Source organism: Podarcis tiliguerta, assembly GCF_965153285.1.
Source record: "Podarcis tiliguerta genome assembly, chromosome: Z".
NCBI lineage: Eukaryota > Metazoa > Chordata > Lepidosauria > Squamata > Lacertidae > Podarcis > Podarcis tiliguerta.
The window spans coordinates 25,345,535-25,359,407 of record NC_139553.1 but is presented as its reverse complement, the minus strand read 5'-3'; the positions used below and the strand labels follow the sequence as shown (position 1 = coordinate 25,359,407).

General features: G+C 42.8%; 3 long non-coding RNA genes across 4 annotated transcripts in view; 2 read left to right on the top strand and 1 right to left on the bottom strand.

Annotated features, from left to right (window-relative positions):
* The window catches only part of LOC310669725, a 37,548-nt gene that overhangs the window by 5,667 nt on the left and 18,008 nt on the right, over nt 1-13,873 (bottom strand). The gene's annotated exons all lie outside the window — the stretch shown is intronic.
* The window catches only part of LOC310669719, a 23,899-nt gene extending 10,026 nt beyond the window's left edge, over nt 1-13,873 (top strand). Inside the window, exon 3 of the long non-coding RNA XR_014507314.1 lies at nt 11,461-13,873. This is a non-coding gene — a long non-coding RNA (uncharacterized lncRNA). The remainder of the gene's footprint in view (nt 1-11,460) is intronic.
* Nucleotides 5,063-10,167, top strand: LOC310669737. The gene is made up of 2 exons (XR_014507340.1): nt 5,063-6,465; nt 6,506-10,167. It is a non-coding gene; the product is annotated as an uncharacterized lncRNA (long non-coding RNA).

Below are 13,873 nucleotides of genomic sequence, written 5' to 3'. Positions count from 1 at the left end.
GAGGCTTGTGGTCAGTCACAATTGTGAAGTGGTGGCCATAGATGTAGTTGTGAAACTTATTCACCCCTGCCACGACAGCCAGGGCCTCCTTGTCGATCTGGGCATAATTGCATTCCGTTGATGACAAGGTCCTGGAGTAGAATTCAATAGGGGCCTCCCGTCCATCCGGCAACTGGTGGCTGAGGACTGCACCGATTCCATATGGGGAGACATCACAGGCAAGCACAACAGGCTTGGTCTCATTGAAATGGGTAATGACACTGTCAGAGGAGAGCAGGTGTTTGACAGCATTGAAAGCAGTGTCCTGAGCACAGCCCCACATCCAAGGAGCTTTCTTGTTCAATAGCTGGTGCAGGGGCTCCGCAGTGGCCGCCATATGTGGAATAAAAGAGTGGTAGAAGTTCAACAGGCCCAGGAAGAACTGCAACTCCTGCTTACAGCGTGGCGGTGGAGCACTATGGATGGCCTTTACCTTTGCTGGTGTGGGGTGGATGCCATCAGCGTTGATCAGGAACCCGAGGAACTCAACCTTGGGGACTCCCAGCTGGCATTTTTCTTTCTTCACCTTTAGGCCAGCATCTTGAAAACGGCGCAGGACCTCTCGAAGACGGCATGCAAGCTCTGCCTCGGACCCTCCTGCAATGAGGACATCACCAAAATATGGAATTACTCCAGGGAGACCCTTCAGGACATCTTCCATGAGGCTTTGGAAGAGGCCTGGGACCACGCTGACACCGAACTGTAGTCTCTTGACACGGAAAGCTCCGTGGTGGGTCACGATAGTCTGTGCCTCAGAGGTGGCCTCGTCAACTGGGAGTTGTTTATATGCCTGGGTCAAGTCGAGCTTCGCAAAGACTTTTCCACTCGCCAGCGATGCAAGAAGGTGACTCACGACTGGAACAGGATACGCATGCTGCTGCAAGGCTTTGTTGAGGGTGCACTTGTAGTCAGCACAGATCCTCACATTCCCGTTTGCCTTGAGGCAAGTGACAATTGGGGTTTCCCACTGAGCATGCAGGACTGGCTCGAGGACTCCTTCTTTGATGAGGTGATCCAACTCGGCATCGATCTTGGGCTTCAGGGCAAATGGCACCTGCCGAGCCTTCATGCGGATTGGTACTACAGCCGGGTTGAGGCTCAGTGCGACCGGTGGGCCCTTGTAGCACCCCAGTGACACATCAAACACATCTGCAAACTCATCACAGATGGCCTCATAGCTGGACTGGCCTATGTGCTGGACCCCTGTGATATGGATGCCCAGTGCGTCGAACCAGTTGAGGCCAAGTAGGCTGGTGTGGGGGCCTTTGACAACTACCAGCTGCAGCGGTCCGCTAAAATGCTTAAATTGGACAGTGAACGTGCCAATGCCCTGAATGGGCACATGCTTCCCCTGGAAGTCTGTCAGGATCACCTCAAAGGGCTGCAAACAGGGGGCTCCTCCCTTCTGGCAGATGTGATGGTATGTCTCAGCAGAAATAACAGAGAGTGCTGACCCGGAGTCAACCTCCATTTCGCATGGGGTTCCCTGGATGATCACGGCTACTCGAATCTTCTCACAGATTGGCTGTGCATTCTGGGTAGATGTGGCAGCTGGCTCCTGTGTGCAGGTACACTCCGATATGGCATGGCATTCTACTGCACCTGGAGTCCCGCGGTGACCATCCCCAGGCCCTGAAATTGGATGCCAGGAAGTGCCCCACTGTTCCTTCATTTGGCAGGTGCATTCAATATGGCCAGTTTTCCCACATTCCCAACACTGGACATCACAGAAACACCATGACTGGCATTCATGCTGGCCCCCGCAACTGGTGCAATTCACCTCTGCACCTCTCTGTCGGCCAAAACACTTGGACAAGCAAAGGCACAGTCTCAGGACGTCCTCTCCTTCCTCACTGTCTACAATCTTCTCTGAGTGCACTGCCTCGGCCTTCCATGCCATGGGTGGGCTTTGCACTTGGCGAATCTCTCTCATCATCTTGTTGACTGTCTCTGCCGTGAGGGCCTCGTCTAAGGCAACCTGGAAGGCTAGATCCTTCTTCGCAAAAAGGTGCTGTTGTAGCTTCTCATCCCTTAGCCTGCACACAAGACGTTTGTGGGGCATTATCTCCAGGTTGCTGAAGTTGCAGTGGTGGGTGTCCTGCCACAAAGTTGTGATGAAGGCCTCTATGGATTTGCCTGAGGCCTGATTTCGCTTGTAGAACTCGTGCTGGCAAGCAATCTCCAATGGCTGGGAAGCGAAGTGTGTCCTCAACTTCAGCATTATTGTGTTGAATGTCATCTCGCTTAGCTTGGTTGGGGCCTCGAGGGCCTGGGGAATCTTGAACGTGCCAGGCCCACACACACTGAACAGCATGGCTCGCTTCAATAGAAGGTCGGTCACGTTATTGGCCACATGGAAAAACTCAAGCTTGGTGGCATAGGAGTCCCATTTCCCTGGGACTGTGGGGTCAAATTGCTTGATGTGGCTCTGGGAGGCCATGAGGTCCACTTGTGTGACCTGCCTTGTGGCTGCAGTCAGTGATTCCAGCCGGCTCAGGTGGCAAGTCCCCAGTGGTGCTTCAGCTCAGTTAAGGTGACAGTTCCCCAGCAGTGATTTCAGCTTGTGGAAGCCAGCCAGGGCTGCATAACTAGCCTAGCATCCCATGCTTGTTGCCAGTGAAGTGTACATGGGTTTCTATGAGGCCAGACACAATGATAATAGCAAGAGACTTGAGCTAATATAATTGAACAACAGGGGCAAAGCAACTGCTTAAATGTATTTCTGAAAGCCTGGGCCACTCCCACTCTCAATGTGACTGGCTGTCAAAAACTCCAAGCTGTGAATTGTAACTCAGAACTTAAGAGCCAGTGCCAATAGCCCAAACCTTGATAACCAGGGGCTCAGAATCCTTAGTCCAGACTCAAACTCAGGTGAACATAGACCACTGAATACATAACAACATACAAAGACAAAAGAGTCTTTTAGATCATATAGATCTTCGTGAGGGAAATCTTCTTTGAATCTATCAGATGAAAAAAAGATTCCTTCCTAAAAAGCCATCGTCACTGCCCTGGCAGGGGTCAGGGTGGTAGATTTATCCTATTTTTTTTACACATATAAGAGTTTAAAAAGATATATGCCATATTATGTGTGAGGTGCTTTAAGCAATTTTATTTATGTATTTATTGGGGAGGATTGAAGACATATAGAGTAAAGATGCTCATAAATAAACATACAAACAATAATAAATCATGCAGACACATACTAAGATAAGAAAAGCAGCATTTTATTTTTAAACTAGACAAACAGATAATAATCCCCATTCCAGAAATAAAAATGCCAAAGGAAAAAAAAATCCAGTTATATACAATGTAGGTGATAAACTGAAGAAACATAAAGAAGACGATGGTTTAGTTATCATTGAAGAGGCTGTACCATTTCAGACTACAAGTGGGCACTTACGTGGTGAAGTACTCCTATCAGAAAGAGCAAAATTCCTGCACATGGAAGATGGCTCTGAGGGGAGAAAGTTTCTAGCTTAGTTTTCTACGTGCAGGGGTTTTTTTGAATGTGAAGACACATTGAAATCATGTGAATCCCACGGAAGTTGGCAACTTCTATGAGAACTACACCTGAGAGTTTTTGATGACTCAGAAGCATATGATTTTAGAGCAGGATCTTTAAATAGTGATGTGTCAGGTTTCCCCCCAAAAAACTGAATTTAGTGTATTGACGGTTTTATTGTACATATACACTTGAGAAAATGATGCTGCCTTATCAATAAATTAAATTATTTGTCTGAACAATACAAGATATTTATTTACAGGTCTTCATTACAAAGGCAATTATTTGTTAGTAGCAGAATATCCATTGCCATTACAAGAAGTATGTGTGTGGAGAGAGAGAGGGGTGGGGATTAACTGGTGCAGGGACCATAGGGTCACAGTACACCTCATGCCCAATCCCTATCAGTGAGAACTAGGTCACCCACTGTAAGGGTTGGAGGGCACATAGTTATTTCAACAGTGTCCTCATATGAGTAAATAACAGCTGTTCATTTGCATGGAGGAAAGTAAAGGAAAGTAAACCCACTTCCAGCTGAAACCATCCTTCATCTACCTACTCCAATCTTACATTTTGTTTCTTGGTTATATCAGATATGATAAAATGTTGGGAATGTAAGATGAAGTGTTGAAAATAGGCTTTTATAAAGGTAGATGGTTTAAATAATTGATAAAGCTCAGGCTACAACTCCATGCATACCATTATTTGGAAAATGCCTTACTTAATGCAATGGGATGCACTTCTGCATTAATAATATGCATTGGATTGTGCTGTTATTACTGTTTCCATTGTGCTTAGGACTTGTGTTATATGGTCCCAGCAACCACTCCCAGTCACCAGTCTAGCTGCTGCATTCTGGATTGCGGGTAGTTGTAGCTTCAAGTCACCTTCAAAGGTAGCCCCACGCAGAGCGCATTACAGTAGTCTAAGTGGGAGATAACCAGAGCATGCACCACTCTGGTGAAACAGTGCACAGGCAGGTAGGATCTCAGCCAGTGTACCAGATGTAGCTGATAGAGATGTCCTGGGTGAAGAATTAACCCATACCTCCATGGATAGCTATGAGGTCCAGCTCCAAGGGTCTTCTGGCGAATCCCTCACAGCAAGAAATGTAGTTACAGGGAACCAGGCAGAGGGCCTTCTTGGTAGTGGTTTCATCCCATCAGATGTCAAGCAGATAAACAACTAGATGGCTTTTAGAGGACATCTGAAGACAGCCCAGTACAGGGAAGTTTTTAATGTTTGATGTTTTACTCTGTTTTTATAATTTGTTGGAAGCTGGCCAGAGTGGCTGGAGCAACCCAGGCAAATGGATGGGGTACAAATATACTACTACTACTAATGGGAAGGAGGAGGAGGAACATGTTACACTGGAAGCAAAACCCATTGTGGTAGTGGTGCTAATGGGAACATGTTTTCAACCCCTTTCACCTATACACAAAATGTATTTGCAAATACATTTTTGAAAGAGTTATGAATTTCTAGTCATTTGAGAGATATTTAATAACTCCAAACATGCTTTGTGAAATTAGTCCCTCCCATTTAATATCTTTTGAGATATTCTATGCTACATATAAAGATTTAGGATGAGGCTCAGTGACACTGCATTGCATAATATCATGACTTGCAGAGTTGGTGTGTGACTTTGGATGTTAAACAGGTTGTCTCAGCAACCTGGATCAGGTCAGCATTGCTAAACCAACACCATCAGATGTAACATAGTAGTACTGAGTAAAGATATTGTAAGTCAGGCAGAGGTTATTAAAACATGTGGGTCTGAAACAAATCCACACAGCATTGTAACAACTTCTTGGATTCTACAGAACCATATACAGTATAACTTCCACTTTCTTGTATCCAAAGGGAAACCCTTTATAAGGAGATGGTGATATGCAACATAAATAAAGCACTGGAGATTCTGAAGCACCTCCACACCTTAAAAGTGAACCAAGATAGTGGGCTCAATAGTGTTTCCTTCCTAAATAAAACTCAAAGCAAAGTTGCTAATTCAGGGCAAATAACAATTAATTAGTTTAACTAGATCACAACCCCAGAGTCTCTACGTACCCCTGTAAATAAATAATAAATGTTATTTATTGTTTGCCAGTGTATAAAGAACACAGAATGATTGTGTACTCAAAGTTTTGCATTTGCCAAATTGTCAGAAAGGTACACCACCAGATGTTTTGAAGTTGTTTATGCATTCCAGGCTCTTATGACTACACTGGGATGGTCCTTGTAGACCTGAGTGCTGGGCAGAGTGTACCTACATATGGTAACCTCGGGAGCGGCTCAGATAAACAGTTGTTACTTAAAGGCTCTCTGAGTCATCATTCCTTATTCTGCATTGCATAAATGAACATGCTATGTTGGAACACAGCCATGACTAGCGTATTTGCTCCCTTGTGGCTGGCAGGAAGCTTGTTTTCATCAGCTAGTATATAGGAGAATGGGGCTACTGCTCAAACTGACTTGCTAATAGGATAAACAGCCCTGTGGAGCCTCTCTTTATGCTCATACATAGATGTTTGTAACATTTGTATTAGTACAGAACACACTGTGAAATGGGAGCAGGTGAAAGCTTCGGGCAACTACCTCAGAGTAAAGGCATAGGCTGCTGCATGTGAACCTGTTTATAACACAAAAATGTAGTTTTAATCCAGAATCATTCATGCTTGTCCTCAACATGCTGATTTCAATCTAGAGTTGTTCTAGAGCCTGCTGTCCACAAGGGCAGGTGTGGTTACTTGCTGCACATTTGAAAACCCTGCAATAATCTACTTTCTGAATGAAACCAGTCTCTCCAGAACCTAATCGAAGGGAGGATTTTCAAATGCCTATCAAGCCTTTGGCTGAGCTAGTGCAATGTCGTAGAATGACCATGAGCATTCCATTTGCTAAGAGAAATTGACTGCAATGGAGTAGTCACATTAGTCTAGCTTTGTGAGTTGAAGTGAAAAGGTCTTCAGGCATGGTGGGGGCGGAGAAATCTCACACAGGTTCACACAGGTAATTGGTGTATTCCTTCCATGTAAACATGATTGCTTAACAGGATACTAAGCATTTTCTCTTTCCCCCTTTCTTCAGTTTAAATATCCAACTTTTGACATCTACATAGTACATTCTAGTGTACTATAAGTGAGAAGGAATTGTGTGATAGGACCCACCACTCCAAGAGTTTACAGTAGGCATTGGTGGCCCTTTCAAGGTCCTAGTTACTCTGTTGGATATGGATACAGAGAGGACTCAAGACAGTTTTCATTGGGATGGGAAACCTTTATAGCCTAGCAGACCATATTGTTACCTCTACCCCTTGAAGGCCAAGTTTGCGGACTGGGCAGAGCTGTCCTGATAGTTTCCCAAAGGGTATATGAAAAAAAAGCCCAGGATTTTAGGTGGGCATAGACAATGGCAGAGTCTCCCCCTGAAATGTTGGGTCCTGGAGATACTTGAAGGAAAGGTGCTTTTCACATACAAATTACATGTGGGATCCTAAAAGCATGCTTACTTGAATGTTAGCTTCATCAAAATCAATAGGCCTTCAGAGAAAACAGGTTTAGGATGAGAGTGTTAATATGAAATTCGTTATTTTTTTCAGAAATCTCATTTGGATAAAGCTCCCCCCCCCCCAGTCTTTGTCAACCCCTTCCAAATATAGAGGTACCTCAGGTTACAAACTTAATTTGTTCCGGAGGTCTGTTCTTAACCCGAAACCGTTCTTAACCTGAGGTGCACTTTCGCTAATGGGGCCACCCGCTGCTGCCATGCTGCTAGCACACAATTTCCATTCTCATCCTAGGGCAAAGTTCTTAACCTGAGGTACTATTTCCAGTTAGCGGAGTTTATAACCTGAAGTGTTTGTAACCCAAAGCGTTTGTAACCCGTGGTATCACTGTATTTCCCCCCCTTGTGCTGCAACTGTGACTAATAGGTTTTTATACTGCCACTGAAATGTGTAGAAGAATTTCATTTATATCCTATCATTCAACCCTAATAGGCTCTTGGGGTGGTATATTCCATCAATGTGAGAAATTTGAGCAAAGCTCTCTCAGATTTTTAGTGTGAAAAGGGGGGGGGGGACCTGGCATCTTGCCTTAGCAGCCACTGTTCTCAAAAATATATCCACAGATCTACACAATATTTTCAGGGGGAGCGGGCGGGTGGTGGGGAGCAAACTGTTACAGCAGTAACACGATACCAAGTGAAGAAAAAAAATATTTTGCAGTGGGTTGAAAGAACAGGGGAACTATGCACCATTCAATATTTACAGTAACTGTAGCTTGTGATTCTGTTGTCAGGGACAACATTTGTTTACTCTTGTTAATCATTTATTCTCCTCAAGATTCACTTTTCTCCAGCATGTAGAAAAAAATGAATACTAGATTATATAATAATGAGTTGTAGCTCTAATTACCAAAGTAATCAAATGCATTTTTAACAAGATCTGTTATGGTGGAAAAACATGTCCTGTTATCTAATGATTGTAGCATTGTACCATAGGGCACAAACACATCTAGGCCACAGAGCGAGACATGACAGACAAGTGTACTTTTGAGGTAGACCTCAGCCCTGAGCTACTGTCCTTAGCTGAATTGCCCAAACATAAAGTCCCCGTTATAACAATGTGATGTATATGAGCAAATGGTGTTGCAGTTTTGGGTTCATTGCCCTCTCTCTAGTATTGTAAATAGTGTGTAATAATATTTTCTGTGTTAACCAAATCCTGTACTGGTTCCGGGCTATTTTGCTCAATAGGCAAAACTATCTACTTGAACGCCTCCACCCCCCAACAAATTGCTAACTTCAATTTTCAAAAATGGGTGTCTTGTACAAAAAAATGAAAAGCACAGAGCTTGAAACTGCTATTTTTTTATTATTTAAAAAAATGCAGTAATAAGTAATCTGTTTAAAACTGTGCTCCTCAACAGGTCAGTACTGTGCCTCACTAAGGTCTGTACCCTAGACGGCTGCCTAATTGGCGTAATGATACCACTGGCCCTGACAAAATCAGCTGTAGGGTGCAACCATATAGATATACACAGTATTCTAACATAGTGTTTGGAATAGAATGAATTCACTTGACAATTCCCTACTGCTCAGCAAGACTGTGGGGTGTATATGGTGTAGGTAGGGATTGATATTGTCATGTTATCAGTTTTAAGATCGATAAGCCTGGGTAAGCACCAGGGCCCCTGAAATCTCACACTGCTGTAGAAATGGGGGGGGGGGGGAGGAGGCGTGTAACACAGGCACTTACTCAGGGTTCGCGTTTCCTTTTGGAAAGGAGCCACGGCAGAGATTGCAGTGTCTTTATGAAATGCAGTCATACTGTTAACATGCCATCTAGTTTGGCCCTAAGCTGCTGTTGTTTGAAAAAGTCAGTATGAATACAGGCAGGCAGCCATCCTGGTCACCTCACAGTATACCTTTTAATTTTGATGGAGCCACTCCCTTGGGAAATATAGACTAAAGTTAGCAAAACTTCTGGAGGACATACTCAGCTATTCTGTGCTTGATTACTTGAAACTGAGTCAGAGTAGCTCTTGCAGAAAAAAGAAAGCAATCTCACCTTACTACAAGAGCTTTTCAAGTTCATTCTGAGTCATCATGACAAGAGTTTGAGCAGCAGGCTAGACTGCATGCAGTGTGTGTGTGTGTGTGTGTGTGCATACTTGTGCTTTGAAAGAGTAAACAGCTTTGATACAAGGTATACCCTTGAAGTTATGTCAAAATGACCTTGGTAGCACTATGTCACATCAAACTGATGCTGATTAAGTGCAAACATTTGCATGGTGATTATGTGGCACCAAAAAGAAGGAACAAATCAAAGAACTTCCCCCCAAAAAATATTAGTACACCTGTCCTAATCCAGCTGAAGTTACTTGTGCTAGCTAAGTTCGATCAAACAAGTTAATTTGTCCCATTGCCTCAGTGGGATCCATGGGGCAGTCCTGTACATGCATCATCAAAGGTATCATTGTTTTCTGATGAGCTTACTCCTAATTAGTGTGCTGAAATCAGAACCAACTAACTCTAGTTTTGTCTATGTCCTCCCCCTCACTACAGAGTTCTACAAGGAGGAGGAGGAAGCTGGCAGACCAAGCCACCTGCAAAACTGTAATTAGGGAAGCAGACAGGGGGGAGTTAACTGAGGGTAGACTGGTGTGGATCAGTTCCCAATGCTTCTGAGAATCCCTTAAGCAGGTGATGAAGGCTGCAGCTCCCCACCCGACTGCCTGCCTGCCATACTCTAGAATTCAGTGGCATGCTAACTCTGACCATGGGCATTCTGTTTGACTAATAAGACTAATAGCCATTCATCTCTCTCTTTCTCTCTCTCCTCCATTAAATGGACTAATTCCTATTTAAAGCCTAGCTAGTAACCATCACCACATCTTCTGACAGAATATGCCCACCCAAATGATGGATATATTAATGCATATGCTCTTTGTCTGGCTCCAGGTTTCTTTGGGCCTTTGAGCAACCAAATATCACTGGGGCACCTTTATCACCACCTCTTCTATTTAAGAAAAAAACCCACTGTGATTTTGCTCTCTCCTTCCCCTCCCCCGGCTTGTTTTTTTTGGTTTTGTGGGGTCCTAATAGAGACAGATTTAAGGCAGTATGACCAGTTTCCCCACACAGGTTGCCAAGCTGAGGGGATGCCTTCTTGCCTCCTTCACAGCCCAAATCATTAGTGGGCAAGAGAAGTTGGAAGTACAACAACTGAGATCATTCAGTTTGTAACTTAAGGGTTGGTTCTGTTAGTGTTAAAGTCAATTAGCCTAGAAGGAGACAGGTGGAGGTGTTGCTTAGCAACCAAGCAGAGTGGGATGATCCTCACTGAGGTAGCACATGCTCTTATTAGCTGTATAGTTCTGAGGGAGTTTCATGTCTTCCTATTTTGTACAAGGCCTGAATTAAGAAAGACAAAATCTCTGTGTTTGTTTCCCCTCAAATTATACACTGCTTTGTTCAGTTTACTCAGTAGTATCAAGTGCTATCAAGCCTTTTCTCCCCAGACTCCATTTATTTCAGTGACTTTGCTAACAAGAAGTGCCCTGCTGGCCAAACACTCTGTTCTCACAGTAGCCAAGCAGATGCCCATGGAAAGCCTACAAGCAGGGCATGAGTGCAAGAACACTTTCTGCACAGTGGAAGTGGAGCCAACAATTGTGGGTGGTAGCCACTGATAGGCTTGTCCTCCATTCATATCTGTCAATGGTCAGATCATGGAACAACCTTCCTTTAGATCCAAACACCAAGCTTCTAATGTCCTTCTGCATCCAGCACAAAATAGGATTGTCTTTGTATTGTCTCACAATGTAGATCATAAGCTCATTGTGCAAGGGGCTTTAAAGAAAATAAAATAAAAGAAAGAAGATTTTGCCTATATTGCCCTGTGAAGCACCATATACATTGATGGCTCCTATATAAATAAAATAAACAATACTGATTATTGTTAAAGCTCTGGAAGTCCTCCATAACGTATCTGATGCAAAAGACCTACCAAAGAGTTATAACATGAGTTTGGGAGAAAATGAGGTTAATTCTCATATATTCCTTTTAAAGACAAAATAAAAATTGATCTCCCATGCCTTATAAAACAGCATCTAAGATATCTTACCATATAAAGGATTTCACATTAGAAAAGACATCACTGAGAAGGAACAACAAATGGGTTTTATGGCACCTTAAAGACTTACAACTTTAATAGATTAAACAATGATTAAGAATACTCAACAGCTTATGCAATTAGTTAAATTGAAAGTAACTAGTTCCTTACATTTTAAAAAATTGGTTCCTTTGATACTTGCAGAAGAATTGCTCATTGTCATTTATCAGAGGATGTTTGTTCAAGCATGTCATATAATCCCGTCAAACAAAACTAACAAACTTTGTTTCTTTTCTTACAGCCAGTTCATACGTTATTTGGAGCCAGCTGATGCATGGAAAAAGACTTCTCACACAAGTGGTGTCTTACGCAAGTTGTGTGTAATGTCAGAGCAGGTACTCACAGAAGATCGCAATGGCTACTTGAGCAATAACAACACAGGGCTTATTTCCAAGGCCCTCATTGGCATTGCTAAGTAACTAGAACAAGATGAGAAAAGTAAAACTTTAGTCAGATTAAAAAAAAAAAAGGCTTGAAGAATATTAATCTATTGGCACTGGAAACATTTGGAGGGTCTCTACAGAAGCATAGTTATAAAATGTTATGGTTTCTGGTGGCCTCAAATATATTGACCACTAAAATGTCACTATCTAGAGGAGGTTTAAAGATAATTTTCATACCATTTAGTTTTACTTTATTGAGTGTATAGCAAAACTGGAAGATGCCTATAGAACACCAGCACTGTATGCACTTAAAGGAAACCCATAAGTCAGTCCATTTCTCTTCTGAGTCTGGATAGACTTGGTAGACACAGAGGGCAATCTTGTGGGAAGATCCAAAGGGATGAACAGCTTAGGATGCAGCTGATCTCTGGCTCAGCTGACTGATTCCTGGCTCAGATGGGCTCAGCCAGCATTAAGTCCCCAACCTTGGCTCAGCTGACAATATGCAGGTGTAATTTGCTCATCCAGGGCTCGGCTGGCAAAGATGAGGCAAGTGTAAGTCTCCTTGCAAGGGGCGTGATGGAGGTGTGGTGTGGCATGATTAGAGGGGGAGACTTAGGCTGGATCCGAAGCCTATTTAGCCTAGTCAGATGACTTGGCAACTAGGCCTAAGCCCTAAACCACTATTTTATAGGATTGATTTACCTCTGCCAGGGTTAGGCAGAGGGGCAGCAGCTTCCCCACTGCTGGACAGCTTTTGGATCTGGTGCAACTTTACGCCAGGTTAACTTACACCAGCTTCCTTTATGCCACCTTCTTAAGTGTTAGCTTGCTCCCACAATGAGTTATGCTTTATCAAACATTTCTTTGAATCAACAGACAAATAGTAATTCTTTTGCTTTTATTTAATAATAATAATAATAATAATAATAATAATAATAATAATAATAATAAATTTTATTTATACCCGGCCCTCCACAGCCAAGACCGGGTTCAGGGTGGCTAACACCAGGTAAAAACAATTGATTAAAATACAACTTAAAAACAAGATTAAGTACAACAGTAAAATGCAGTCTCATTTCAGTAGAAACTCAAATCAAAAACTTTTGGGATGAAAACGTTAAATCTTCATCAAGGCCAGCTATCCAGACTGGTCCTATGTGGGCCAGAAAAAAGCCAGGGAAGTTCCCAAATAGGAGTTCCATCACAGAAGGAGAAAGGAAAGAGGAAAGAGGGAAATTAATATTTGTTGTTATAGTTAATGTATGTTATCTTTTACCTTATGTATGATCCTGGAACAAAATTCTTCTAGTTGTTTGTGCTCATATATAATTTGAAATCATATTATTGATAATAATAAATTGAAAGGGGAGACAATGGCACCTTGAGTGAGCAGGTAAAACAGGACATCAGAAATCTATATATCTGTATTCTTTTGGAGAACATTTGATATTGCAGGGCATTTGGCTTGGTTATTCTTCTACCCTCCCCTTCATTTATTCATTGATTCCAAAATGAAATGAGCCAATGTGGTGCAGTGCTTAAAGGGTTGGACCATGACCCGGGAGACCAGGATTTTCATCCCCACTCAGACATGTGTGACTCACTGGGTGACCTTGGGCCACTTACTGCCTCTCAGTCTAACCTACTTAACAGACTTCTTGTGATGATAAAATGCAGAGAGAAGAACCACAGGGTGGTCCCTGAGCTCCTTGAGGGAGAAGGTAGCAAGTATATGAAACAAACAAATAAACAAAAACAAACAAACAAATGTACACCTCACTTTTCAACAATGTCCCCCAAAGCAGCTTATGAAAGCAAACACTACAAGTGAATGCTTGTAAATGCTAGTAGCAAAGTGCCTGCTTGGGGCTCTTTTCTGAATGACCAGCGTCACTCTGCTTGCTCATTTTTCTTTCACTTGGCCTGAAGCTGCTTCTCCAAGAGGACAGAGAAAACATTCCAGTTTTGCTTTGGTTAAGAGCTCAGCTGCTCGCCCAGACATGTTAATTACTCATTTAGGTTACTGATGAGGAACATCCTCTGCTGGGCTTTTCTTCCTTTGGCATTTTTTTGTTTTTAAAGAAATATTGGTGTTTTGTCTCCCCTACAGTCTTTCACAATTTCAGTATTGCTTTGCTCTCTGCTGCCATTTTTTCTTTTTCAATTCCTGGCCAAGAATAGTTGATTTGTAAACATGGTCCTTTTGAAATTCAGTTAACTGATTGGTGGAACAAAATTGCAATAAACATATCAATATGTCCTTTGGGA